Below are 27,070 nucleotides of genomic sequence, written 5' to 3' on the forward strand. Positions count from 1 at the left end.
TACTACTACTACTACTACTATTACTATTACTATTACTATTACTATTGCTATTACTATTACTATTACTATTACTATTACTCTGGGGGTAAAAAGGCAGATGACAAATACAGTTTATGTATTCATCAGGTGTGTGCGTGTTTGTGTACCTACATGTTCTAGTGGAGTTTTTCCACTAGAACTCCTTCAGGTCTGCAAGGAAGCATGTAACATGAGGGTTAACTGGCAATGGCTTCCTCTGAACGACCGTTCCGGTCTTGCTGCTCACTCCTGCTTTCGCTATGCATTTGGTTCCTTCAGGGTTTATTCGAACCAGGAACCTGCACAACCCAACATAGAATAAATGAAATCAGTTGAGGCATTGAACAAATAACAATAAGAAATATCATTGCAATGTAACTGTAAAAAGTGCTTAATATAAGTGTTGGATCAATGAATGTTCAATGCATACATCTGTATCAGCTCCAAGGGTGCAGAGGCCGACGCCTGGTATTCTATGTTAAAAGCATAGAAAGTGCTGAAGAGCACAGAGAGGGCAGCAGCAAAGTTGGACTCACTGTCCAAAACACAGACCACTCTCCCCTCAATTGACACCATCCACTTTGAGGAACCCAATAGAGTATTTCCTGAAATACACAAAAGTAAGAGTGTTAGTACATATACACTAGATTCCACTAGATAGGTACCACAATACTATCTTTCTGTTACCAAACATGATCAGCCTTGGATTGTCCGGCAAAGGAATTTGTGCCTCAACATCAACCAGAGTTGCAGTGACAGGAACAGAGATTCCTCCTTCTCTTTGAAGTGGGTCATCAACAAAAGAATGGCAGCAGTGGCTGTTAGATCATCATTGCCTCTGATGTTACCGTCGATTTCATTCAGCAGGCACTGGATCTCTCTCCTCTACTTGGTTTTTTGGCTTTTAAAAAAGTTGACAATTCTCTCACCCTTTTTCAGGAGAGCTTGAGTCAGGCAACTGTCAATCTGGATGCCAGTGAGGGTATTGAAGTGGTCGCAGAGCCATAACTTGGTGAAAAGGAAAGGCCATTGTTCCTGGAGGTCACTGATGCTTGGAGGAGGACAAGTGTTGATCATGTGGCGTTGATAAGGGCCCCTTTTGTCTGGGGCCCACACAGCTGAAAATGGTTGCCATCGCCTGTCTCTTGTTTTCCAGGGAGTCGGGGGTTTCTTTCTCTGGAAGGTCCTGTGGTTACCAGTTGATGGAGCGATATCTGTCGACATTGGTTCTTGCTGTTTTTGCCTGTCCGCTGATGTCCCTTTCCTCTTCATTGCTCCTCTTGGGTCTACGGATTCTATCTAAAGTACGGTTACAATTTTTATGCTCCACTCTGATCTTCATCTTAGTGAACAGGAAGTGGTACCCACTGCCAAGTGGTTCTCTTTCCTCAGTCAGGTCTCCAAAATACTTTGGGTACTGCGTTACAATGGATTTAGCAATTTCACTGCATACAGCCTTGTTGGGATTGGGGCAGTGCTCACGCATGGTGTCGACAGTCTCCCTCACCATCTACCGCCTCTACCCTCTTTCCTTGGGCAATGGCCTGCTTGAGGCTGGAGGGCATCCTCTGCCACTTCCAGCTACCACCCAGCCTGCAATAGGAAAACTATACTACCCCCAGCCACCAAATTGCATGAACACCCGAAGAGCTATCAAGCTATACCATGCAACTCATGCCAACCACACAATCTCAAGAAAAAAATATGTAAAATATCAGTCTGTGCCTGATGTTTCAGATATAATTAATTTAACGTTGCCTAATTAATGGATAGATAAGGATAACTTCTGAAAGATTAGCAAAACAACTAGGGAACATGTAACTCACAACCATCTCTGTGAATAATGCTAGCGAGATAACCACACAATCTGAAGAACACGAAAATAAAAGATCACTTTAATTTCCTGCAGGGCAAAATATCAGTCTGTGCCTGTTGTTGCTGAATTAATTTAATGGATTAATAAGGATAACAAAAGCAGGGGGAATATTCCACTACACTTGTGCTTAGTCACACGCACCCCCAGACTGAATAGAGCTAACCAGAGATATTTAGAGAAAGGTGTCCAATGGAGTTCCCCATCTCTGAGCTAGCTAACGTTAGTAGTTCCCCTTTCATCTGAGATGCCTCTCATGCCAACTACAGAATCAGAAATTCAGAAAATGTCAGTCTGTGCCTGCTGACAAACTAAAGGTGCATTCGACCTAGCTAAACACTCGTTCCCTCTCTAGACGGACAGTGTTTTTGTCCTGTGTAGCCTACGACCATTTTGCCACTAATACCATAACGTTAGCACCATGCCACCCATATCATACACCCACTGGTTGAGTAACGTATCCAAAGAAACCCAAATCAGATGGATTTCTGCATGTTGTTAATACAAAAATTATTTGCTCTATAGCTACAATATCACTGATTATTTTACCAGCAAGAAAGATCAACGCAACAGACCGACATGTCAACTTGGCTAGCTAAAACAATCCAGACAAGCTAGCTAGCTAACGTAACTAGCTACTAGTAGCTTAGTTAAGAAAACATGCAGTAGGTAGTTTAATTAAAATGTGTCTATATAGTTTATGGAATTAGTACAAACCTAGCAGCTGCTCAAAAATATTTAGGTGACTTTTCCCCGAAAAGAAAAGATAAAATAGCTTGAGTAGAACAGAAAGCTTATTTTCTCATGCATCTTCCCTCACAGACCATTTGGCGCTGTCACACCCTGGCTCTGGGGACTCTATATGTTGAGCCAGGGTGTGTATATTCTATGTTTTGTATTTCTGTGTTGGCCAGAGTGGTTCCCAATCAGAGGCAACGATTGTCAGCTGTTGCTGGTTGTCTCTGATTGGGAGCCATATTTATAGAGGCTGTTTTCCCACAATAGTTGTGGGATCTTGTTCCAGTTGGTTAGTTCCTTTTGGTCTGTACCGTAGGACTGCATGTATCGTTTGTTGTGTTGTTCGAGTGTTTACTCTCTTTAAATAAATATGTTTGCCTGCAACGCTGCGCCTTGGTCCACTCTCTCTAACGATCGTGACAGAAGATCCCACCATACCAGGACCAAGCAGCATGTCCAGGAGCAGGCGGCCTGGACATGGGAGGAAGCGCCGGGAAAGGAGCTGGAGAGGTTGGCGATGGCCCAGGTGGGCAAATCGTGGTCCTGGGAGGACATGCTCGGGGGCAAAGGGCCATGGGCTAAGATTAAGGCCCTGGCGAGAGAGGAGCAACGGCGTCAACAGTGTCGTCGTCGGACGGACGAGAGGCAACCCCAGAACATTTTTAGGGGGGGGCACACGCCATGGGCGACTGGGCAGCAGGAGGCTGCCACAGGGCGAAATGGGAGACGAGGAGAGAAGGCCACCGGGTTACGGGAGCCATTGGTGAGAGGAGGGAAGGAAGTTGTAGAGGCACGGCGAGAGGTACTGAGGTGTATTGCCAGTCCGGTCCAGCCCGTTCCTGATCCCCGTTTAAGGCCAGTGGTGTGTGTTCCCAGTACGGTCCGGCCTGTTCCTGTTCCTCGCACCAAGCCTACGGTTCGCGTCGCCAGCCAGGCCCGGCCTGTTCCTGTCCTTCGCACCAAGCCTACGGTGCGCGTCGCTAGCCCGGCCTGTTCCTGCTCCTCGCACCAAGCCTACGGTGCGCGTCGCCAGCCCGGCCCGGCCTGTTCCTGCCCTTCACACCAAGCCTACGGTGTGCGTCGCCAGCCCGGCCCGACCTGTTCCTGCTCCTCGCACCAAGCCTACGGTGTGCGTCGCCAGCCCGGCCCGGCCTGTTCCTGCTCCTCGCACCAAGCCTACGGTGCGCGTCGCCAGCCCGGCCCGGCCTGTTCCTGCCCTTCAAACCAAGCCTACGGTGTGCGTCGCCAGCCCGGCCCGGCCTGTTCCTGCTCCTCGCACCAAGCCTACGGTGTGCGTCGCCAGCCCGGCCCGGCCTGTTCCTGCTCCTCGCACCAAGCCTACGGTGCGCGTCGCCAGCCCGGCCCGGCCTGTTCCTGCCCTTCGCACCAAGCCTACGGTGTGCGTCGCCAGCCCGGCCCGGCCTGTTCCTGCTCCTCGCACCAAGCCTACGGTGTGCGTCGCCAGCCCGGCCCGGCCTGTTCCTGCTCCTCGCACCAAGCCTACGGTGTGCGTCGCCAGCCCGGCCCGGCCTGTTCCTGCTCCTCGCACCAAGCCTACGGTGTGCGTCGCCAGCCCGGTCCGGCCTGTTCCTGCTCCTCGCACCAAGCCTACGGTGTGCGTCGCCAGCCCGGCCCGGCCTGTTCCTGCCACTCACACCAAGCCTACGGTGTGCGTCGCCAGCCCGGTCCGGCCCGTTCCTGCTCCACGCACCAAGGCAGGGGTGCGAGTCGTCAGCCCGGTCCGGCCCGTTCCTGCTCCACGCACCAAGCCAGGGGTGCGCATCGTCAGCCCGGTCGGGCCCGTTCCTGCTCCACGCACCAAGCCAGGGGTGCGCATCGTCAGCCCGGTCCGCCCGTTCCTGCTCCACGCACCAAGCCAGGGGTGCGCATTGTCAGCCCGGTCCGGCCCGTTCCTGCTCCACGCACCAAGCCAGGGGTGCGCGGCGCGTCAGCCCGGTCCGGCCCGTTCCTGCTCCACGCACCAAGCCAGGGGTGCGAGTCGTCAGCCCGGTCCGGCCCGTTCCTGCTCCACGCACCAAGCCAGGGGTGCGCATCGTCAGCCCGGTCCGCCCGTTCCTGCTCCACGCACCAAGCCAGTGGTGCGACCGTCAGCCCGGTCCGCCCGTTCCTGCTCCACGCACCAAGCCAGGTGTGCGCATCGTCAGCCCGGTCCGGCCCGTTGCTGCTCCACGCACAAGCCAGGGGGTGCGCATCGTCAGGCCGTTCCGGCCCGTTCCTGCTCCACGCACCAAGCCAGGGGTGCGCGTCGTCAGTCCGGCACAACCCGTGCCTGGGTCACCGGTGCCTGGTCAGGTACCGGTCAGCTGCTCCACACCGGAGCTTAAGCAATCCGCTCCTACGATGTCTAGTCCAGCTCCAGCCAGCGGGGCCAGACCGGATCAGGGGCGCTACGGGGGATTATTGGAGGGTGGTGGGCGAGCCCGAGCCGGAACCGCCTCCGAGGAGGAATGCCCACCCAGCCCTCCCCTGGTTTGTTTATGTTTAGGCGCGGTCGCAGTCCGCGCCTTTTAGGGAGTACTGTCACACCCTGGCTCTGGGGACTCTATATGTTGAGCCAGGGTGTGTATATTCTATGTTTTGTATTTCTGTGTTGGCCAGAGTGGTTCCCAATCAGAGGCAACGAGTGTCAGCTGTTGCTGGTTGTCTCTGATTGGGAGCCATATTTATAGAGGCTGTTTTCCCACAATAGTTGTGGGATCTTGTTCCAGTTGGTTTGTTCCTTTTGGTCTGTACCGTAGGACTGCACGTATCGTTTGTTGTTTTGTTCGAGTGTTTACTCTCTTTAAATAAATATGTTTGCCTGCAACGCTGCGCCTTGGTCCACTCTCTCTAACGATCGTGACAGGCGCGGAGCATTGCATTACTGTTCTCAGGGCAGGCCTGGTTGTAGATAGGTTTGAGTTGCGTCAGTGACAATTTTAGCATTTTAGCTTTCCCGAACCTTAATCTAATTATCCTAACCTGCCACATTAATTATCCTAACGTGCTGCGTTAATTCTCGTAACCTTCTACGAAAAGTCACTTCTGCTATTCAAAACCGGCAGACCTGCTCTGAGAACAGTATTGGTTTCAACTATGCGATACAGCTCTCTTTCTCTCGCACACACCACAGACCTTTTGGCGCCGCCAACTACAGCAGCGTTTGTGTACTACTGTAAAGAAATACAGTATGTTAGAGTAATTTTTACAGGAGGCTTACAATTACTTTGTTTTTACACTGCTGCTACTCGCTGTTTATTATCTATTCATAGTTACTTTACCCCTACCTACATGTACAAATGACCTGGACTAACCTGTACCCCCACACATTGACTCGGTACCGGTACCCCTGTATATAGCCTTGTTATTACCTGGACTAACCTGTACCCCCACACATTGACTCGGTACCGGTACCCCCTGTATATAGCCTCGTTATTACCTGGACTAACCTGTACCCCCACACATTGACTCGGTACCGGTACCCCCTGTATATAGCCTCGTTATTACCTGGACTAACCTGTACCCCCACACATTGACTCGGCACCGGTACCCCCTGTATATAGCCTCGTTATTACCTGGACTAACCTGTACCCCCACACATTGACTCGGTACCGGTACCCCCTGTATATAGCCTCGTTATTACCTGGACTAACCTGTACCCCCACACATTGACTCGGTACCGGTCCTTCCTGTATATAGCCTCATTGTTATTTTTTACTTTAATTTATTTACTAAATATTTTCTTAACTTAATTGCTTGAACTGCATTGTTGGTTAAGGGCTTGTAAATAAGCATTTCACGGAAATGTGTACACCTGTTGTATTTGGCGCATGTGACAAATATAATTTGATTTGATCTACAGCATTAATGCTGTAAAACACATTTAAGGTGTTTTACTGTGCATTCTACAGTGTTTTACTGTTGGAATTACAGAAAAGTCTTACAGTGTGGCAAGGAGAAAAAATCAATATTTAAAAATGAATAGATTTGGTAAATAGTTTTTAATTATTTTGACCTCCCCTCATTACAATTGGAAGTATAAACTCTAACATAGCCTATTAGTAAGAAAGGTAACTCCAAATTCGCTAAGAGTAGCTGTTTAGCTGGTTAAACAAAGGTTAGCCATGTGTTGGCAAAAATGTATGTCCAAGTCAAGAAAGCTTACCAGCAGCCAGCAGCACTTGCCGCACTGGTAGCTTATTCGCGGCTGCTTTTTCAAAGCCTATGTCAGATACTCCAGTGAGTGTAATTGGCTCCAATGAGTGTAATTTGCTCAATATTAGGAGTTGACCAATAATGTTGACATCATTAGAAAATAAGATATTCTCCTTTTTTCTGCTGTCGGTGTGTAATTCAACATTGGTTTATTCTGCTGTTGCTAGCAATATTCATACAAATATTTTTGGGGAAGAGATCCGTTTTTTGCTGACCCACTGCTGCACCTCCGCGGACCCCTAAGGGACCGCGGACCCCCAGTTGAATAGCCCTGGTATAAAGTTTATGGAGTTTTTCGAAGTAAATATTTGCAAACTTGGACGATATTAATTATTATTGAACTAATATAAGAATCCATTCAACATAGACCTAAGCTACAGTTTAGGTTATTCAATACATACACTTCTTATAGCAACTCCCCTACCCTGTAGGCCCTATGTCAGTCAATGCACATTTCCTCCAGTCTTCCTCTCCACCTCCGGGTGTCATAATAACACCCGGAGGTGGAGCCATATACAGCACTCCCTGCGGGGCCATATACAGCACTCCCTGTGGTTTCCCTGTTCATTCATTTTCCAACACCCCCTTCCCTGCATTAGCATTTAATTGCTTTATATAGCCTCATCTCTGTGTGTACTGGGGGCTGTTAAAAAGCCATTAGGCGGTCATCATGAAGTGGTCCTGTAGCATGTAAACACCCAGGTATTGCATTACAGCGAGGGCGAGCAGACCTCTCTACATGGAAGGAGAGTAGAGGTAACATTGGGAATGCCAAGTGCCTCAGCGGAGAGGAGAGTAGGCTAGTACGGCACATCTCTGAAATTTTGTCAACAGCTCCATTATTCTGTTACTCGCAACATCAGTGTGTGTGTGTGTGTGTGTGTGTGTGTGAGTGTGTTTGTTTGTGTGTGTGTGTGTGTGTGTGTGTAAGTGCATGTGTTGATTCAGGTCAGCGCAAAGGGAACACAAGGGGATTCTCAAAAGGGTTTGTGAGCGTGCTCCTGTTGAGACATTTTCCCGCCTTTACCTGGCGGCTTGACTTTCCCCTGAGAAAACATGGTTTGGTTTCTAACACTACATCATGATTGTGTTACCGTAGCAGCCCTGGGATAAAACGATACCCAGAGAATTAAGCCAAGAACAGTATGTCTACACCAGGGTTTCCATTAGGAAAATGTGGCGCCTGACATTTCACCGGTAACATTTTAATTTACCGGACTCATATGCATTGGGTGCATAACCTGAGTAGGGCGTCCACCCAAAGTGCTCAGAAGGACAGAAATCACATTTAGAATATGGTAATTCATATTAACAGAAGATGACAATCGAGGATGCAACAATTTGCGGTTCTTCTTAACGAATTCTGATGTGCACTTTGAACAAGACCAGTAACGAACAGCAAAATCACTAGCCTATGTCAATCTACTATAGTAGAAACATTAAGTCTTCCTATTCTATTGGTCAGCTTGTCGAGAAAGAAATAGCTCATTCCAATCCGACTCTGGGACAGTTGTGGGAAGATAGATCCCAAATCCATCCAACCAGTAGGCCTAGGCTACATAAAAACAACGTTAAAAAGCAATGAGTCTGATGCAACAGATGAGAACGTTTAGCTTAAAATGTTGATAAACTATTATTTATTCACATTATAAGCACAGCAATGCGCCCAGGCAGCAGGCTACGCTCGAATGTTTGTTTGTTCCATAATGCAATTAGCGGGAAAACACCATTGTCAAAAGGGCACTGCACATGTGAGCGGTTTCATGTGACAGAGATGAAAATATCCGTTAGAAATTTAGAAAGAGAGATCTAATAGGCTACTTTGAAGCAAGGTAAGAAATGCCTCATAATATGACCAAAACCTTCAGGTTTCAAACAATTAAGAACCTATATGTTTTCAAAATAAATACTGCCTCCAGCTCATTGCAAAGTGTTGTCTGACACGCTGATGAAGCCTGCCTTCCCTTGCCCTTTGATGCCGCGTTCAAAACAACTGGGTACTCAGAAATCTCAGACTTCTGACTTCAAATCAAATCAAACTTTATTTGTCACATGCGCCAAATACAACAGGTGTAGACCTTACCGTGAAATGCTTACTTACAAGGCCTTAAACAACATTGCAGTTCAAGAAAGAGTTAAGAAAATATTTACCAAATAAACTAAAGTAACATAATAATAAAAAGTAACACAATAAAATAACAATAACGAGGCTATATACAGGGGGTACCGGTACCGAGTCAATGTGCGGGGGTACAGGTTAGTCGAGGTAATTTGTACATGTAGGTAGGGGTAAAGTGACTATGCATAGATAATAGACAGCGGGTAGCAGCAGTGTAAAAACAAATGGGGGGGTCAATGTAAATAGTCTGGGTGGCCAATTGATTCATTGTTCAGCTTGGGGGTAAAAGCTGTTAAGGAGCCTTTTGGTCCTAGACTCCTAGACATTCGGTAGCAGAGAGAACAGTCTATGAATTGGGTGACTGGAGTCTTTGACAATTTTTTGGGCTTTCCTCTGACACCGCCTAGTATATAGGTCCTGGATGGCAGGAAGATTGGCCCCAGTGATGTACTGGGCCGTATGCAATACCATCTGTAGCGCCTTACAGTCAGATGCCGAGCAGTTGCAATACCAGGCGGTGATTCAACCGGTCAGGATGCTCTCGATGGTGCAGCTGTATAACTTTTTGAGGATCTGGGGACCCATGCCAAATCTTTTCAGTGTCCTGAGGGGGAAAAGGTGTTGTTGTGCCCTCGTCACGACTGTCTTGGTGTGTTTGGACCATGATAGTTTGTTGGTGATGTGAACACCAAGGAACTTGAAACTCTCAACCCACTCCACTACAGCCCCGTCGATGTTAATGGGGGCCTGTTCGGCCCGCCTTTTCCTGTAGTCCACGATCAGCTCCTTTGTCTTGCTCACATTGAGGGAGATGTTGTTGTCCTGGCATCACACTGCCAGGTCTCTGACCTCCTCCCTATAGGCTGTCTCATCGTTGTCAGTGATCAGGCCTTCCACTGTTGTGTCGTCAGCAAACTTAATGATGGTGTTGGAGTCGTGTTTGGCCACGCAGTTTTCGGTGAACAGGGAGTACAGGAGGGGACTAAGCACGCACCCCTGAGGGGCCCCAGTGTTTAGGATCAGCGTGGCAGACGTGTTGTTGCCTACCTTTACCAACTGGAGGCGGCCCGTCAGGAAGTCCAGGATCCAGTTGCAGAGGGAAGTGTTTAGTCCCAGGGTCCTTAGCTTAGTGATGAGCTTTGTGGGCACTATGGTGTTGAACGCTGAGCTGTAGTCAATGAACAGCATTCTCAAATAGGGGTTTCTTTTGTCCAGGTGGGAAAGGGCAGTGTGGAGTGCGATTGAGATTAAGTCATCTGTGGATCTGTTGGGGCGATATGCAAATTGGAGTGGGTCTAGGGTATCCGGGATGATGCTGTTGATGTGAGCCATGACCAGCCTTTCAAAGCACTTCATGGCTACCGACGTGAGCGCTACGGGGTGGTAATAATTTAGGCAGGTTACCTTCGCTTCCTTGGGCACAGGGACTATGGTGGTCTGCTTGAAACATGTTGGTATTACAGACTCGGTCAGGGAGAGGTTGAAATTGTCAGTGAAGAAACTTGCCAGTTGGTCCGCGCATGCTTTGAATACACGTCCTGGTAATCCATCTGGCCCCGCGGCTTTGTGAATGTTGACCTGTTTAAAGGTCTTGCTCACATCGGCTACAGAGAGCGTTATCACACAGTCGTCCGGAACAGCTAGTGCTCTCATGCATGCTTCAGTGTTGCTTGCCTCGAAGCGAGTATAAAAGGCATTTAGCTCGTCTGGTAGGCTCGCATCACTGGGCAGCCCGCGGCTGGGTTTCCCTTCGTAGTCCGTAATAGTTTTCAAGCCCTGCCACGTCCGACGAGCATCAGAGCCGGTGTAATAGGATTCAATCTTAATCTTGTATTGACAGTTTGCCTGTTTGATGGTTTGCCTGAGGGCGTAGCGGGATTTCTTATAAGCGTCCAGATTAGTGTCCCATTTGCTTGACAGCGGCAGCTCTAGCCTTTAGCTCGATGCGGATGTTGCCATGGCTTCTGGTTGGGTTATGTACGTACGGCCACTGTGGGGACGATGTCGTCGATGCACTTATTGATGAAGCCGATTACTGAGGTGGTGTACTCCTCAATGCCATTGGATGAATCCCAGAACATATTCCAGTCTCTGCTAGCAAAACAGCCCTGTAGTGTAGCATCCGCATCATCTGACCACTTCCGTATTGAGCGAGTCACTGCTACTTCCTGCTTTAGTTTTAGCTTGTAAGCAGGAATCAGGAGGATATAATTATGGTCAGATTTGTCAAATGGAGGGCGAGGGAGAGCTTCGTATCTGTGTGTGGAGTAAAGGGAGTCCAGAGTTTTTTTTCCCTCTGGTTGCACATGTGACATGCTGGTAGAAATTAGGTAAAGCGTCACTTCTGGATGAGCATTTTCTTGTTTGCTTATGGCCTTATACAGCTCGTTGAGTGCAGTCTTAGTGCCAGCATCGGTTTGTGGTGGTAAATAGATGGCTACGAATAATATTAACCTATAGATGGTTAAGCATGACCAGCCAAATGTATTTCCATTGACTGGTATTTCCATCCATGAAGAGGCTATAAAACATTATTTCACAATGGGATTTTTCTTCTTCTCCCGGACAATTTGCCTGCTCCAATTATATTTATCGTCTTTTCCATTTGTTTATCGGACAAAAGCCGGTTATTACCGGCTAACGGTAACCTGGTCTACACGCAGGCCTTGAATTAAATTAGGCTTTTAATTGAATGAATGATCTGTGTGTTTTTCCCAACGTCGATTGAATCAGGCCTCCCCGCCAACTGGTTGCTTTCCAGGGGACCAATTTGAAGTGATCCCGTGGTGAAATGTATCGATAACCCGATGGGTCCGGAAAAGCAATGCCGCAGGGGGAGAACTGGAAGGAACGGGGCTCGGTAACGAGGGGAACACGCTCAGGGAGCGGCCTGATTACAGAGTTGATTGGTGCCTTTGGTGTTAATGTCTGTGTGTCTGTTCACTGTTTCCTGCCCTCAGGCCGCACCACGCCTGCTAGAGCCACAAGGCCTGCGTTTATACAGGCAGCCCAATTCTGGTCTTTTTTCCCACTAATTGTTTCACATCAGATCTTTTTCAGAGCTGATATGCTTGGTCAAAAGACCAATTAGTGAAAAAAATACCAGAATTGGGCTGCCTGTCTAAACGCAGCCACAGAGGGTCAACATGTTCCAAGGCATTGTTTAGACTTATAGCTAGCTACCTAAAAGATAAAAGCATCATCCAGTTTTACCTCAGCCGTTGACAACTAGCTCGAAGGAGAGGGAAACCTCTTGGGAGCCTCACTATCCTTTCGCTGTAACTCGCACCGGGAGCAGGCTTTGATGACAGGGGTGGTTTAATCTTTTGATGTTGCTGTTTACGGTTTTGATGTGAGTGTTACGTTTGGTGTGGTTTGATTGTGCTGTGCTTGATGGGTGGGTGGCCAGAGGAGCGGAACGTTTTGATGGTATTGTTTTAATGGGGAGCACTTTGATGGGGGACCCCTGTGAGGAGCTTGCCAGCTCTGCTCCTGCTGTGGCAGATTAATATTTGTAATTTAGAAGAAGCTGTCACGCAGCAACCACCAGACGGAAACTGCCACGGAGGCGCTCAGTCGATTAAATACGGTTTGTTTAGAAATAATTATTCTGATGTGAGGAATCTGCTGAGTGTTCATAGGGGGCATGACTGCTGAGAGGACCAGCACACATGCACACATACACGCACACAGACACACACACAAACACACACACACACAGACACACAGAGGTGTTTGTGAAGGGCGTGTTAGGAGTGAGAGTACTGTATGTCATCTGTCATGGCTTTATAATCAATGATGAACCTTCAGATCACAATGGGGTTTTCTCCTCAGAGAGATGGATGGAAGGTCAAAGCTGTGTGTGTGTGTGTGTGTGTGTGTGTATGTGTGTGTGTGTGTGTGTGTGAGAGAGAGAGAGTGTGTCTTGGTGTACCTTCTAAGAGCTAGCTCACCCCACCCCCTATGGTCTCTGTATTGTCCATCATTGGTATTTACTTCCTCCAGAGGGCCGTGCTTCAAATCACCATCTCCCCCTCATCATAATGATTGTCAATAAAATAACAATAGGCCAGAGGGTGATAGCACTGTTTGATTGACTACCTATAGAAAGACTGGAACAAGACAGATAAATCATTGCCTGGCTACCCAGACTCCTTGTTCCGGCCAAACGTTAGGCCACGCCCATGCCCACAGACGTTAGTTTATTCTCCACAATGAGTCTGGATCTGACTACCTCCCAGACCCTTCACCATTTGGGGCCGTCTGATTGGTCCAGAAACCGATGGGTCGGGCCATAACACACGTGGGTAAAGCTGCGGTTTGAAACTTTTTAATTGGCTTTGATACTCTGATTGGTTAGAGATGATCCAATCGCTGATGACTTTGTTTTGTACAAAGCTCCTCATGCCCCTCATCACCATAATGACTTCAATGACGGCAGTCTCAGACTAGCGTATGTAGCGAACGACAGAGCAGCGGAAGAATTTAGTGTGTCGTCAGGCTAGATAAATCATGGTTAATCTCTCAGATTTGGACTCCGATATGTAGTAATTGTTGTGTACGAGACTGAGAGTACAATTAGAAACAGATGGATGATCAATAATTATTTTGAGGACCTCCAATGGTGTCTGTTCTATTCAAGCTGACACTTCTGCCAAGTAATGATATAATGTTATATAATTGGTATGGTATTTTCATGTCCTCCATCCTCCACTCTTCTCTCTTTGCTCTTTTTCCATTCCTCTTCCCCTCTCCCCTCTTCCCCTCTTCCCCTCTTCCCCTCTCCCCTCTTCCCCTCTTCCCCTCTTCCCCTCTTCCCCTCTTCCCCTCTTCCCCTCTCCCCTCTTCCCCTCTTCCCCTCTCCCTTCTTCCCCTCTTCCCCTCTTCCCCTCTTCCCCTCTTCCCCTCGTTCCCTCTCCCCTCTTCCCCTCTCCCCCTCTTCCCCTCTTTCCCTCGTTCCCTCCCTCTTCCCCTCTTCCCCTCGTTCCCTCTCCCCTCTTCCCCTCTCCCCCTCTTCCCCTCTTTCCCTCGTTCCCTCCCCTCTTCCCCTCTTCCCCTCTTCCCCTCTTCCCCTCTTCCCCTCTTCCCCTCTTCCCCTCTCCCCTCTTCCCCTCTTCCCCTCGTTCCCTCTCCCCTCTTCCCCTCTTCCCCTCTTCCCCTCGTTCCCTTTTCCCCTCGTTCCCTCTTCCCCTCTTCCCCTCGTTCCCTCTCCCCTCTTCCCCTCTTCCCCTCTCCACTCTTCCCCTCTTCCCCTCTTCCCCTCTTCCCCTCTTTCCCTCTTTCCCTCTTTCCCTCTTTCCCTCTTTCCCTCTTTCCCTCTTCCCCTCTTCCCCTCTCCCCTCTTCCCCACTTCCCCTCTCCCCTCTTCCCCTCTTCCCCTCTTCCCCTTGTTCCCTCTCCCCCTCTCCCCCTCTCCCCTCTCCCCCTCTCCCCCTCTCCCCTCTTCCCCTCTTCCCCGCTTCCCCTCTTCCCCTCTTCCCCGCTCCCCTCTTCCCCTCTTCCCCTCGTTCCCTCTCCCCTCTTCCCCTCTCTACCTGGCTCCTCTCTCATCTCTTTCCCCAACTCCTCCCCCATTTCTCTCCCTGGCTCCTCTCTCATCTCTCTACCTGGCTCCTCTCTCATCTCTTTCCCCCACTCCTCCCCCATCTCTCTCCCTGGCTCCTCTCTCATCTCTCTCCCCCACTCCTCCCCCATCTCTCTCCCTGGTGCCTCTCTCATCTCTCTCCCCCACTCCTCCCCCATCTCTCTCCCCGGCTCCTCTCTCACCTCTCTCTCACTCCTCCCCATCTCTCTCCCTGGCTCATCTCTCTCTTTCTCTATTTCTCTATTTCTCTATTTCTCTCTCTTTCTCTCTCTCTCTCTCTCTCTCTCTCTCTCTCTCTCTCTCTCTCTCTCTCTCTCTCTCTCTCTCTCTCTCTCTCTCTCTCTCTCTCTCTCTCTCTCTCTCACTCTCTCTCTCCCTGACTCCTATCTCATCTCTCTACACCACTCCTCACCCATGTCTCTCCCTAATTCCTGAGAGGTTCTGGTATGTCACTCTCAAACATACAGAGGGAAATAAAAAAACGGAGCAAATTGGACTATTATCTGGCCCTAAACAGAGAGTACACAGTAGCAGAATACCTGACCACTGTGACTGACCCCAAATTAAGAAAATCCTTTACTAGGTACAGACTCAGTGAGCATACCCTTGCTATTGAGAGAGGCCGCCATAGACAGACCTGGCTCTCGAGAGAAGACAGGCTATGTGCCCACTGCCCACAAAATGAGGTGGAAACTGAGCTTCACTTCCTAACCTCCTGCCTAATGTATGACCACATTAGAGACACATATTTCCCTCAGATCACACAGACCCACAAAGAATTTGAAAACAAATCAAACAATGATAAACTCCCATATCTGTTAGGCGAAATACCGCAGTGTGCAATCACAGCAGCAAGATTTGTGGCCCTTTGCCATGAGAAAAGGGCAACCAGCACAAACAACATTGTAAATACAACCTATATTTATCTGTTTATTTATTTTCCCTTTCATACTTCAACTACTTGCACATTGTTGCAACACTGTACATAGCCAATAATATAACATTGGAAATGTCTTTATTCTTTTAAAACTGTTGTGATTGTAATGTTTACTAATGTTTCCCTTGTTTATTTCCCTTTGAATTGAATTGAAATCTCTCCTCCCCATCCTCTCTCTTTCTTTCTCTCTCGCTCTCGCTCTCTCTCTCTCTCTCTCTCTCTCTCTCTCTCTCTCTCTCTCTCTCTCTCTCTCTCTCTCTCTCTCTCTGTGATAGTGTTTCTGACAGCTGTCAGCACAGAAAACAAATGAAAGCCAGGCCAGTCAAAGTCAGCCTCAACAATAGCGTCTAAAGAATTTCCTATTTTGATGAAATCACAGAAACTGAAACACATTAACTCCAATGTTGTTTTATTCTCTAACCCAGAGTCAGCTAGTAGAGGTAAAGGGGGAGAAGAGGGGAGAGGAATAAGGAAATGAAAGTGGATATGGGTGAGGAGAGGATATAGGGGGTGAAGAGGAGGATATAGGGGTGAGGAGAGGATATAGGGGGTGAAGAGGAGGATATAGGGGGTGAGGAGAGGATATAGGGGGTGAAGAGGAGGATATAGGGGGGTGAGGAGAGGATATAGGGGGTGAGGAGAGGATATAGGGGGGTGAGGAGAGGATATAGGGGGTGAGGAGAGATTATAGGGGGGTGAGGAGAGGATATAGGGGGTGAAGAGGAGGATATAGGGGGTGAGGAGAGGATATAGGGGGTGAAGAGGAGGATATAGGGGGTGAGGAGAGGATATAGGGGGTGAAGAGGAGGATATAGGGGGTGAGGAGAGGATATAGGGGGGTGAGGAGAGGATATAGGGGGTGAGGAGAGGATATAGGGGGGTGAGGAGAGATTATAGGGGGTGAGGAGAGGATATAGGGGGTGAGGAGAGGATATAGGGGGGTGAGGAGAGGATATAGGGGGGTGAGGAGAGGATATAGGGGGGTGTAGAGGAGGATATAGGGGGTGAAGAGGAGGATATAGGGGGTGAGGAGAGGATATAGGGGGTGAGGAGAGGATATAGGGGGTGAGGAGAGGATATAGGGGGTGAGGAGAGATTATAGGGGGTGAAGAGGAGGATATAGGGGGTGAGGAGAGGATATAGGGGGTGAGGAGAGATTATAGGGGGTGAAGAGGAGGATATAGGGGGTGTAGAGGAGGATATAGGGGGTGTAGAGGAGGATATAGGGGGTGTAGAGGAGGATATAGGGGGTGAGGAGAGGATATAGGGGGTGAGGAGAGGATATAGGGGGTGAGGAGAGGATATAGGGGGTGAGGAGAGATTATAGGGGGGTGAGGAGAGGATATAGGGGGTGAGGAGAGGATATAGGGGGTGAGGAGAGGATATAGGGGGTGAGGAGAGGATATAGGGGGTGTAGAGGAGGATATAGGGGGTGAAGAGGAGGATATAGGGGGTGAGGAGAGGATATAGGGGGTGAGGAGAGGATATAGGGGGTGAGGAGAGGATATAGGGGGTGAGGAGAGGATATAGGGGGTGAGGAGATGATATAGGGGGTGAGGAGAGGATATAGGGGGGTGAGGAGAGGATATAGGGGGTGAGGAGAGATTATAGGGGGTGAAGAGGAGGATATAGGGGGTGAGGAGAGGATATAGGGGGTGAGGAGAGGATATAGGGGGTGTAGAGGAGGATATAGGGGGTGAAGAGGAGGATATAGGGGGGGAAGAGGAGGATATAGGGGGTGAGGAGAGGATATAGGGGGGTGAGGAGAGGATATAGGGGGTGAGGAGAGATTATAGGAGGTGAAGAGGAGGATATAGGGGGTGAGGAGAGGATATAGGGGGTGAGGAGAGATTATAGGGGGTGAAGAGGAGGATATAGGGAGTGAGGAGAGGATATAGGGGGTGAGGAGAGGATATAGGGGGTGAGGAGAGATTATAGGGGGTGAGGAGAGGATATAGTGGGTGAGGAGAGGATATAGGGGGTGAGGAGAGGATATAGGGGGTGAGGAGAGATTATAGGGGGTGAAGAGGAGGATATAGGGGGTGAGGAGAGGATATAGGGGGTGAGGAGAGAATATAGGGGGGTGAGGAGAGGATATAGGGGGGTGAGGAGAGGATATAGGGGGTGAGGAGAGGATATAGGGGGTGAAGAGGAGGATATAGGGGGTGAGGAGAGGATATAGGGGGTGAAGAGGAGGATATAGGGGGTGAGGAGAGGATATAGGGGGTGAAGAGGAGGATATAGGGGGGTGAGGAGAGGATATAGGGGGTGAGGAGAGGATATAGGGGGTGAGGAGAGGATATAGGGGGTGAGGAGAGATTATAGGGGGTGAGGAGAGGATATGGGGGGTGAGGAGAGGATATAGGGGGTGAGGAGAGGATATAGGGGGTGAGGAGAGGATATAGGGGGGTGAGGAGAGGATATAGGGGGTGTAGAGGAGGATATAGGGGGTGAAGAGGAGGATATAGGGGGTGAGGAGAGGATATAGGGGGTGAGGAGAGGATATAGGGGGTGAGGAGAGGATATAGGGGGTGAGGAGAGGATATAGGGGGTGAGGAGAGGATATAGGGGGTGAAGAGGAGGATATAGGGGGTGAGGAGAGGATATAGGGGGTGAGGAGAGATTATAGGGGGTGTAGAGGAGGATATAGGGGGTGTAGAGGAGGATATAGGGGGTGTAGAGGAGGATATAGGGGGGTGAGGAGAGGATATAGGGGGTGAGGAGAGGATATAGGGGGTGAGGAGAGATTATAGGGGTGAGGAGAGATTATAGGGGGTGAAGAGGAGGATATAGGGGGTGAGGAGATGATATAGGGGGTGAGGAGAGATTATAGGGGGTGAAGAGGAGGATATAGGGGGTGAGGAGAGGATATAGGGGGTGAGGAGAGGATATAGGGGGTGAGGAGAGATTATAGGGGGTGAGGAGAGGATATAGTGGGTGAGGAGAGGATATAGGGGGTGAGGAGAGGATATAGGGGGTGAGGAGAGATTATGGGGGTGAAGAGGAGGATATAGGGGGCGAGGAGAGGATATAGGGGGGTGAGGAGAGAATATAGGGGGTGAGGAGAGGATATAGGGGGTGAGGAGAGGATATAGGGGGTGAGGAGAGGATATAGGGGGTGAGGAGAGGATATAGGGGGTGAGGAGAGGATATAGGGGGTGAAGAGGAGGGATATAGGGGGTGAGGAGAGGATATAGGGGGTGAAGAGGAGGATATAGGGGGTGAGGAGAGGATATAGGGGGTGAAGAGGAGGATATAGGGGGTGAGGAGAGGATATAGGGGGTGAGGAGAGGATAAGGGGGTGAGGAGAGGATATAGGGGGTGAGGAGAGATTATAGGGGGTGAGGAGAGGATATAGGGGGTGAGGAGAGGATATAGGGGGTGAGGAGAGGATATAGGGGGTGAGAAGAGGATATAGGGGGTGAGGAGAGGATATAGGGGGTGTAGAGGAGGATATAGGGGGTGAAGAGGAGGATATAGGGGGGTGAGGAGAGGATATAGGGGGTGAGAAGAGGATATAGGGGGTGAGGAGAGGATATAGGGGGTGAGGAGAGGATATAGGGGGTGAGGAGAGGATATAGGGGGTGAAGAGGAGGATATAGGGGGTGAGGAGAGGATATAGGGGGTGAGGAGAGATTATAGGGGGTGTAGAGGAGGATATAGGGGGTGTAGAGGAGGATATAGGGGGTGTAGAGGAGGATATAGGGGGTGAGGAGAGGATATAGGGGGTGAGGAGAGGATATAGGGGGTGAGGAGAGGATATAGGGGTGAGGAGAGATTATAGGGGGGTGAAGAGGAGGATATAGGGGGTGAGGAGATGATATAGGGGGTGAGGAGAGATTATAGGGGGTGAAGAGGAGGATATAGGGGGGTGAGGAGAGGATATAGGGGGTGAGGAGAGGATATAGGGGGTGAGGAGAGATTATAGGGGGGTGAGGAGAGGATATAGTGGGTGAGGAGAGGATATAGGGGGTGAGGAGAGGATATAGGGGGTGAGGAGAGATTATAGGGGGTGAAGAGGAGGATATAGGGGGCGAGGAGAGGATATAGGGGGTGAGGAGAGAATATAGGGGGTGAGGAGAGGATATAGGGGGTGAGGAGAGGATATAGGGGGTGAGGAGAGGATATAGGGGGTGAAGAGGAGGATATAGGGGGTGAGGAGAGGATATAGGGGGTGAGGAGAGGATATAGGGGGGTGTAGAGGAGGATATAGGGGGTGAGGAGAGGATATAGGGGGGCGAGGAGAGGATATAGGGGGTGAGGAGAGGATATAGGGGGGTGAGGAGAGGATATAGGGGTGAGGAGAGGATATAGGGGGTGAAGAGGAGGATATAGGGGGTGAGGAGAGAATATAGGGGGTGAGGAGAGGATATAGGGGTGAGGAGAGGATATAGGGGTGAGGAGAGATTATAGGGGGTGAGATGAGGATATGGGGTGAGGAGAGATTATAGGGGGTGAGGAGAGAATATAGAGGGTGAGAGGAGGATATAGGTGGTGAGGAGAGGATATAGGGGGTGAGGAGGAGTCAGTAGGATGTGAAGAGAGGGGAAACAGGGTGAGGTAGAGGGTAGATTGAGAGAAGAGGGGAGACTATAGGGGATGAAAGAAAATGGTTTTAATAGAGCTTGTTTTCATTTGCCTGTTTCTTTGCCTTTTATTAGTTCTACTGGCTACAGCTCTCCCTCTCTCTCTCTCTCTCTCTTTCTCTCTCTCTCTCTCTCTCTCTCTCTCTCTCTCTCTCTCTCTCTCTCTCTCTCTCTCGCTCTCTCTCTCTCTCTCTCTCTCTCTGTCTCTCTTTCTCTCTCTCTCTCTCACACACACACAGGGCTGATGCTAACGCTAAGAGAATGTCAAGTGCTTATCTGGCAGAAGGAGCTGTAGTTTCACCCCTCTCAGGCAGCTCATTTAAGTGAGGGTGACTGCTGCTACTGTCAGGGGAGAGAATGTGTCGACTTTATGTCTGTTATTTCTCCCATGATCACGTCTCTGCTCCGAAACAACCCGTTCCCTATCACATATCCACTGTTATCCTTAATAGGTTTCTCTCTGCTGTGCCTGCCTGATGATGCCAGCCTTGTCATAACACACAGACACAGCACCATAGTAGTTGTAATGGAATCATTTCCCCAACTGTCACTGTGGGTTGTTGCCGGAAAAATCCCAGTGGGGAGAATCTCAGGCGGAATGAGAAAGAGATAAGATGGTGGTCAGTTGTTTAATGTAACACCTACGCACACCGGCACGCACACAAACCAAAATTGAAGTGGTTAAATGATTGCCTCACTGGATGAAATTGCTTTCATCATTGTAGTCTAATTGTTCTCTTTTAGTTTTTTTGTGGAGATATTGTTCTTGTTTGGAACGTTGTCAGAACGTTTCAGCTCAGCTCTCAGAACATTGAGAGAGCGTGAGCTCCGATGGCTCCGTGGAGAAGTTAGAAGAGATAGAAGAAGTGAAATGAAGACAAAAAAGAGAGAGAGAGAGATGGAGTTTCATCTTACTCAATTTTCCTTGCCCTGACCTGTCATCTTGTCAGTGAAAGTCCACCTCAATTATACAACACCACTGCAGAAAAGAGCAGGGGAGAGTACAAGGGAAAGGGAAAGAGAGAGAGGAGAGAGAGAGAGAGATCCGTTGTTCCCTAAAGCGAAACCCTGTTCTCTGTTGTTTTGCCAGCTGCATTGGTCCGTGTCACGGGGAAATGAGTCCCCCGGGAGAGGGGGACCGCCATAAACGATGTGCCTGTGTGTAACTTGGGCTTGTGTGATGTGGGTTGGCAGAGAGTCTTCCTGGATGCTGGCCTGTCTCAGTGCAGTAGTAACAGGCTGTTAGGGACAGGGGTTTGTGAGGGTCCATGGGTGTGTGACCACGAGGTCGAACGTAGTTCAAACGACTGTGGTTCAAATGTAGAGAAGGCACTTGGCTGTTATTTGATGGCCGCCTCCTCAGAGTTGAGGAGCTGTTATGGTTGGTGGACAGTAGTGCGTGTACAGTACATTAACACACACCTCAGTGACAGGTGTCATGTCATGTAGCCTATGTCCTTCTACAATAACTGGAGCTTTTGGAACTGCTGTCAGTACTGCATCTTTATTGAGACCTTAGAAACATATTGTGTCTGCATGTGCTGTAACTACATAACGTATCTAGGTGAGATTAACGTGTTTCTTTGGCGATATAGACCAAAATCCATATGGTGATAAATTGCTTGAATTTATGTGATAATGATAAATAGAATGATATGTTTAAGACATTCATGACATTTTATTCTTTAAACTACTACTACTAGTTTGATGGTTGTAGCGAACAATGATCCCATTAACAATCACCCTTATTAGCTGTCAGGGATCCTCCCGGTACTGCTGCTCATTCCGTTCACCAGCTCCGGAGGTCTACGTCACCGGCCTTCTAGGCGTCACTGACATGGTTCATTACCACCAACCCCGGACTGTCTTGTCTCATTACCACACCTGGTTCCCATTCCCCCTGATTAGTATGTGTATATATGTGCCCTCTGTTCCCCAGTGTCCTTGTCGATTATTGTCCCATGTCTGTTGGTCTCGTGAGTACCTGTGCTCTGTTGTATCGGCTTTCGTGCTACGTGTTACTGTACATTGGATTACAGTTTACATACTGTGTCATTGTGCACTTGTTATTACGGGTCTCGTCCCGTGTATTATTTAGAGGTTTACACCTCACTCTTTTGTTTGGGTTACATCCCTGTGTTATATATATATATATATATATATATACGTGTTTGTTTTGGGCTTGGTCCCCGTCAGTTTTCATGACGTACCTTATGTTGAGTAGAGTAATATAAAACCCTATTACCTATTCCTGTTCCTGTCTTCTATCATTATACAACGTGACATTAGCAAACTTATTTTGTTTCAAACTTCACATTTCTCTAGTAAAGGCTACTTATCGTAATGAACCATATCACCAAAATGCCTAAGTGATGGGTATGGTCGGTGGCGATCATTTTAGATTTATCGTCCCAGCTCTAATCTGTATTATAAATGTGTGTGTGTGTAGGTGTAATATTTGTGAATGGGAATCTCTCCAATTGTGTATGGAACCATCTCTCTTGTGTCCTGCTCTATCACACAGGTCAAGCGTGCCTGCATCATGTGGTGTGTGTGTCTGTGTGTGCATGTGTGTCTGTGTGTGTCTGTGTGCCCATATGTGTCTGTGTGCCCTCCTCAAACACAGGCCCTGTTCTTGGCTCTGGCAGTGTTCTGGCTGTCTTCCTAGCTCTGCAGCTCCCCCTATCCCTCCCTCCCTCTCTCTTTTCCATTCCTCTCCTATCCCTCCACCCCCCTCCACCCCCTCCCTCCCTCCATCCTCCTGTTCTCTTCCCAGCCTTACCCCTCCTACCATCCCCTGACAGAGAGTAGTGTGGGGGGGCTGTTTTTGTGTTTGTTGCTGTATATGTGTATATTTAAATGTGTTGTTTTGAATGACAATGAGAAGGTAGGCCTGAATTGAACGTAAAGATAACCATCTTCAGTAGCCCTGCTGTATCCCTCCCCTTCTCCAGCAGGATAACCTTACAGCCTGCTACACAGAGACCTTCCCACCAGGGGAAGTACTGTTTCTGTTCACCTGAACCCTGTAATAAGATCTAATCTGAGATAGCCAGCTCCCCACCAGGGGCTAGTCTTCTTTTTAAGACCAAGGGAAACTCTTCTCTCTGAGACCCAGGGAAACTGTACTGTAGACAAGAGAAAACACAACACAATAAATTATTTCCAGGATTGTGTGTGTTTGTATGTGTGGATATATGTGTGTGTGTATTAGGAGAGAGAATTTTGGGGTGGTAATGTGTTGTTTTATGCTACACTAGATAGCTGTGGAGGGCTACAGTAAGGGGCTGTAAGGTGGTAGGTACTGTAAATATGAAAGTGGGTAATGGAGAGATGGACAGATTGAGCTAGGTTGGTCTGGGGATTGGAGGGGAGGAGAGTTGGTAAGAGTCTCAGGAGCACAGACAGATGGATGGAGGGTTACTGGGATACTGGGGAAGATGGCAGGATGGAGGTATGGGGGATGGAGGTATGGGGGATGAAGGGATGGATGTATGGGGGATGGAGGTATGAGGGATGAAGGTATGGGGATGGAGGGATGGAGGGATGGGGGATGGAGGTATGGGGGATGAAGGGATGGAGGTATGGGGATGAATGGATGGAGGTATGGGGATGAAGGGATGGCGGTATGTGGGATGGAGGGATGGAGGTATGGGTGATGAAGGGATGGCGGTATGGGGGATGGAGGGATTGAGGGATGGAGGTATGGGGGATGAAGGGATGGAGGCATGGGGGATGAAGGGATGGCAGCATGGGGGATGAAGGGATGAAGGGATGCATGTATGGGGATGGAAGTATGCAGGGTGAAGGGATGGAGGTATGGGGGATGAAGGGATGAAGGGATGGGGGATGGAGGTATAGGGGATGGAGGCATGGGTGATGAAGGGATGGAGGTATGGGAGTGAAGGGATAGAGGTATGGGGGATGAATGAATGGCGGCATGGGGGATGAATGGATGGCGGCATGGGGGATGAAGGGATGGGTGATGAAGGGATGAAGGTATGGGGGATGGAGGTATGGAGGTATAGGGGATGGAGGTATGGGGGTGAAGGGATGGAGGCATGGGTGATGAAGGGATGGGGGTATGGGGATGGAGGTATGGGGGATGGAGGTATAGGGGATGGAGATATGGGGGATGAAGGGATGAAGGTATGGGGATGGAGGGATGGAGGTATGGGGAATGGAGGGATGGAGGTATGGGGGATGAAGGGATGGAGGTATGGGGGATGAAGGGATTGAGGGATGGAGGTATGGGGGATGAAGGGATGGGGGTATGGGGGATGAAGGGATTGAGGGATGGAGGTATGGGGGATGAAGGGATGGGGGTATGGGGGATGGAGGGATGGAGGTATGGGGATGAAGGGATGGAGGTATGGGGAATGGAGGGATGGAGGTATGGGGGATGAAGGGATGGAGGTATGGGGATGAAGGGATGGAGGTATGGGGAATGGAGGGATGGAGGTATGGGGGATGAAGGGATGGAGGTATGGGGGATGAAGGGATTGAGGGATGGAGGTATGGGGGATGAAGGGATGGGGGTATGGGGGATGAAGGGATTGAGGGATGGAGGTATGGGGGATGAAGGGATGGGGGTATGGGGGATGAAGGGATTGAGGGATGGAGGTATGGGGGATGAAGGGATGGGGGATGAAGGGATGAAGGGATGCATGTATGGGGATGGAAGTATGCAGGGTGAAGGGATGGAGGTATGGGGGATGAAGGGATGAAGGGATGAAGGGATGGGGGATGGAGGTATAGGGGATGGAGGTATGGGGGTGAAGGGATGGAGGCATGGGAGTGAAGGGATGGAGGTATGGGGGATGAATGAATGGCGGCATGGGGGATGAATGGATGGCGGCATGGGGGATGAAGGGATGGGTGATGAAGGGATGACGTATGGGGGATGGAGGTATGGAGGCATAGGGAATGGAGGTATGGGGGTGAATGGATGGAGGCATGGGTGATGAAGGGATGGGGGTATGGGGGATGAAGGGATGGAGTTATGGGGGATGAAGGGATGAAGGTATGGGGGATAAAGGTATGGAGGCATAGGGAATGGAGGTATGGGGGTGAAGGGATGGAGGCATGGGTGATGAAGGGATGGGGGTATGGGGGATGAAGGGATGGAGGTATGGGGGATGAAAGGATGAAGGTATGGGGGATGGAGGTATGGGGGATGGAGGTATAGGGGATGGAGGTATGGGGGTGAAGGGATGGAGGCATGGGTGATGAAGGGATGGGGGTATGGGGGATGAAGGGATGGAGGTATGGGGGATGAAAGGATGAAGGTATGGGGGATGGAGGTATGGGGGATGGAGGTATAGGGGATGGAGGTATAGGGGATGGAGGTATGGGGTTGAAGGGATGGAGGCATGGGTGATGAAGGGATGGGGGAATGGGGGATGAAGGGATGGAGGTATGGGGGATGGAGGGATGGAGGTATAAGGGATGGAGGTATGGGGATGAAGGGATGGAGGTATGGGGGATGAAGGGATGGAGGTATGGGGGATGAAGAGATGGAGGTATGGGTGATGAAGGGATGGAGGTATGGGGGATGAAGGGATGGAGGTATGGGGGGATGAAGAGATGGAGGTATGGGTGATGAAGGGATGGGGGATGGAGGGATGGAGGTATAGGGGTTGGAGGTATGGGGATGAAGGGATGGAGGCATGGGTGATTAAGGTATGGGGGATGGAGGGATGGAGGTATGGGGGATGGAGGTATGGGGATGAAGGGATGGAGGTATGGGGGATGAAGGGATGGAGGTATGGGGGATGAAGAGATGGAGGTATGGGTGATGAAGGGATGGGGGATGGAGGGATGGAGGTATAGGGGTTGGAGGTATGGGGATGAAGGGATGGAGGCATGGGTGATTAAGGTATGGGGGATGGAGGGATGGAGGTATGGGGGATGGAGGTATGGAGGATGGAGGTATAGGGGATGGAGGGATGGAGGTATGGGGAGATATGTGGTGGGACATTGGGGAGAGAAGAGCTATGGAGAGAGAAAAAGAGGAAAAGCCATGGTAGATGAAACAGCCAGGGCCTCTCTTCCCTCTCTCCCTTCCTCCCTAGTGACTACTGTATGTTCGATATTAGGAACCTCCCGTTCAATAAGGCGTCAATACCGGTTGTGCTCTTTATTTGTGTGTGTCTGTGTGTGTGTGTGGGTGGGTGTGTGTGTGTGTGTGTGTGTGTGTGTGTGTGTGTGTGTGTGTGTGTGTGTGTGTGTGTGTGTGTGTGTGTGTGTGTGTGTGTGTGTGTGTGTGTGTCTGTGTGTGTGGGTGGGTATGTGTGTGTGTCTGTGTGTGTGTGTGGGTGGGTGTTTGTGTGTCTGTGTGCGTGGGTGTGTGTGTGTGGGTGGGTGGGTGGGTGTGTGTGGGTGGGTGTGTCTGTGTGTGTGGGTGTGTGTGTGCTTTGACGGAGAGGAGAGTAGGCTAGTACGGCACATCTCTGACATTTTGTCAACAGCTCCATTATTCTGTTGCTCGCGACGTCAGTGTGTGTGTCTGCCTGCCTGCCTGCCTACCTGCTTGCCTGCGTGTCTGTATTTCTGGAATCTGAGAAATGGGCGGGTGAGCATATGGGCAGTGAGAGTTCTTATTGGTCAGTTAGAAGATAAAACAGCGTGACTTTTCTGGTTGGCCAGTTATTGTTCCAGAACACTAACCTATTGTTCAGATTGGTGAGAGGTTGTTCTATAAAAGCCTTGCTCTGCTCTGACTGGACAGAGATAATTCTGCAACCTCCACATTCTCTGGTCTCCTTTTGGGCAGCTGGAGAGAATACTTTTGCACAGCACCATACTTTTACCAAATTGGCAGTTACCTGGTAAGTGTTTACGTGCTGTGTTTGTTTGTGTGTGTTGGTGCCTGCTCATAACTTAAAATGTGTTGACTGATATGCATAACGAGGGTACCTATTGAAATAGAAGATGGTGAAAAAACATTCTACAGCTGCAACTTCGAGAGCATTTTGACTGGCTTCATCATCGCTTGGTA

At 49.6% G+C, this 27,070-nt stretch overlaps 1 protein-coding gene and 1 pseudogene across 1 annotated transcript in view; one reads left to right on the forward strand and one right to left on the reverse strand.

Annotated features, from left to right (window-relative positions):
* LOC121536522 (interleukin-1 receptor accessory protein-like 1) overlaps window positions 1–27,070 on the forward strand; it is a 401,955-nt gene that overhangs the window by 8,086 nt on the left and 366,799 nt on the right. The window lies entirely within an intron of this gene.
* LOC121536388 lies at window positions 173–1,504 on the reverse strand (annotated as a pseudogene).

The sequence above is a fragment of the Coregonus clupeaformis genome, chromosome 23, assembly GCF_020615455.1.
Source record: "Coregonus clupeaformis isolate EN_2021a chromosome 23, ASM2061545v1, whole genome shotgun sequence".
Taxonomy (NCBI): Eukaryota; Metazoa; Chordata; class Actinopteri; order Salmoniformes; family Salmonidae; genus Coregonus; species Coregonus clupeaformis.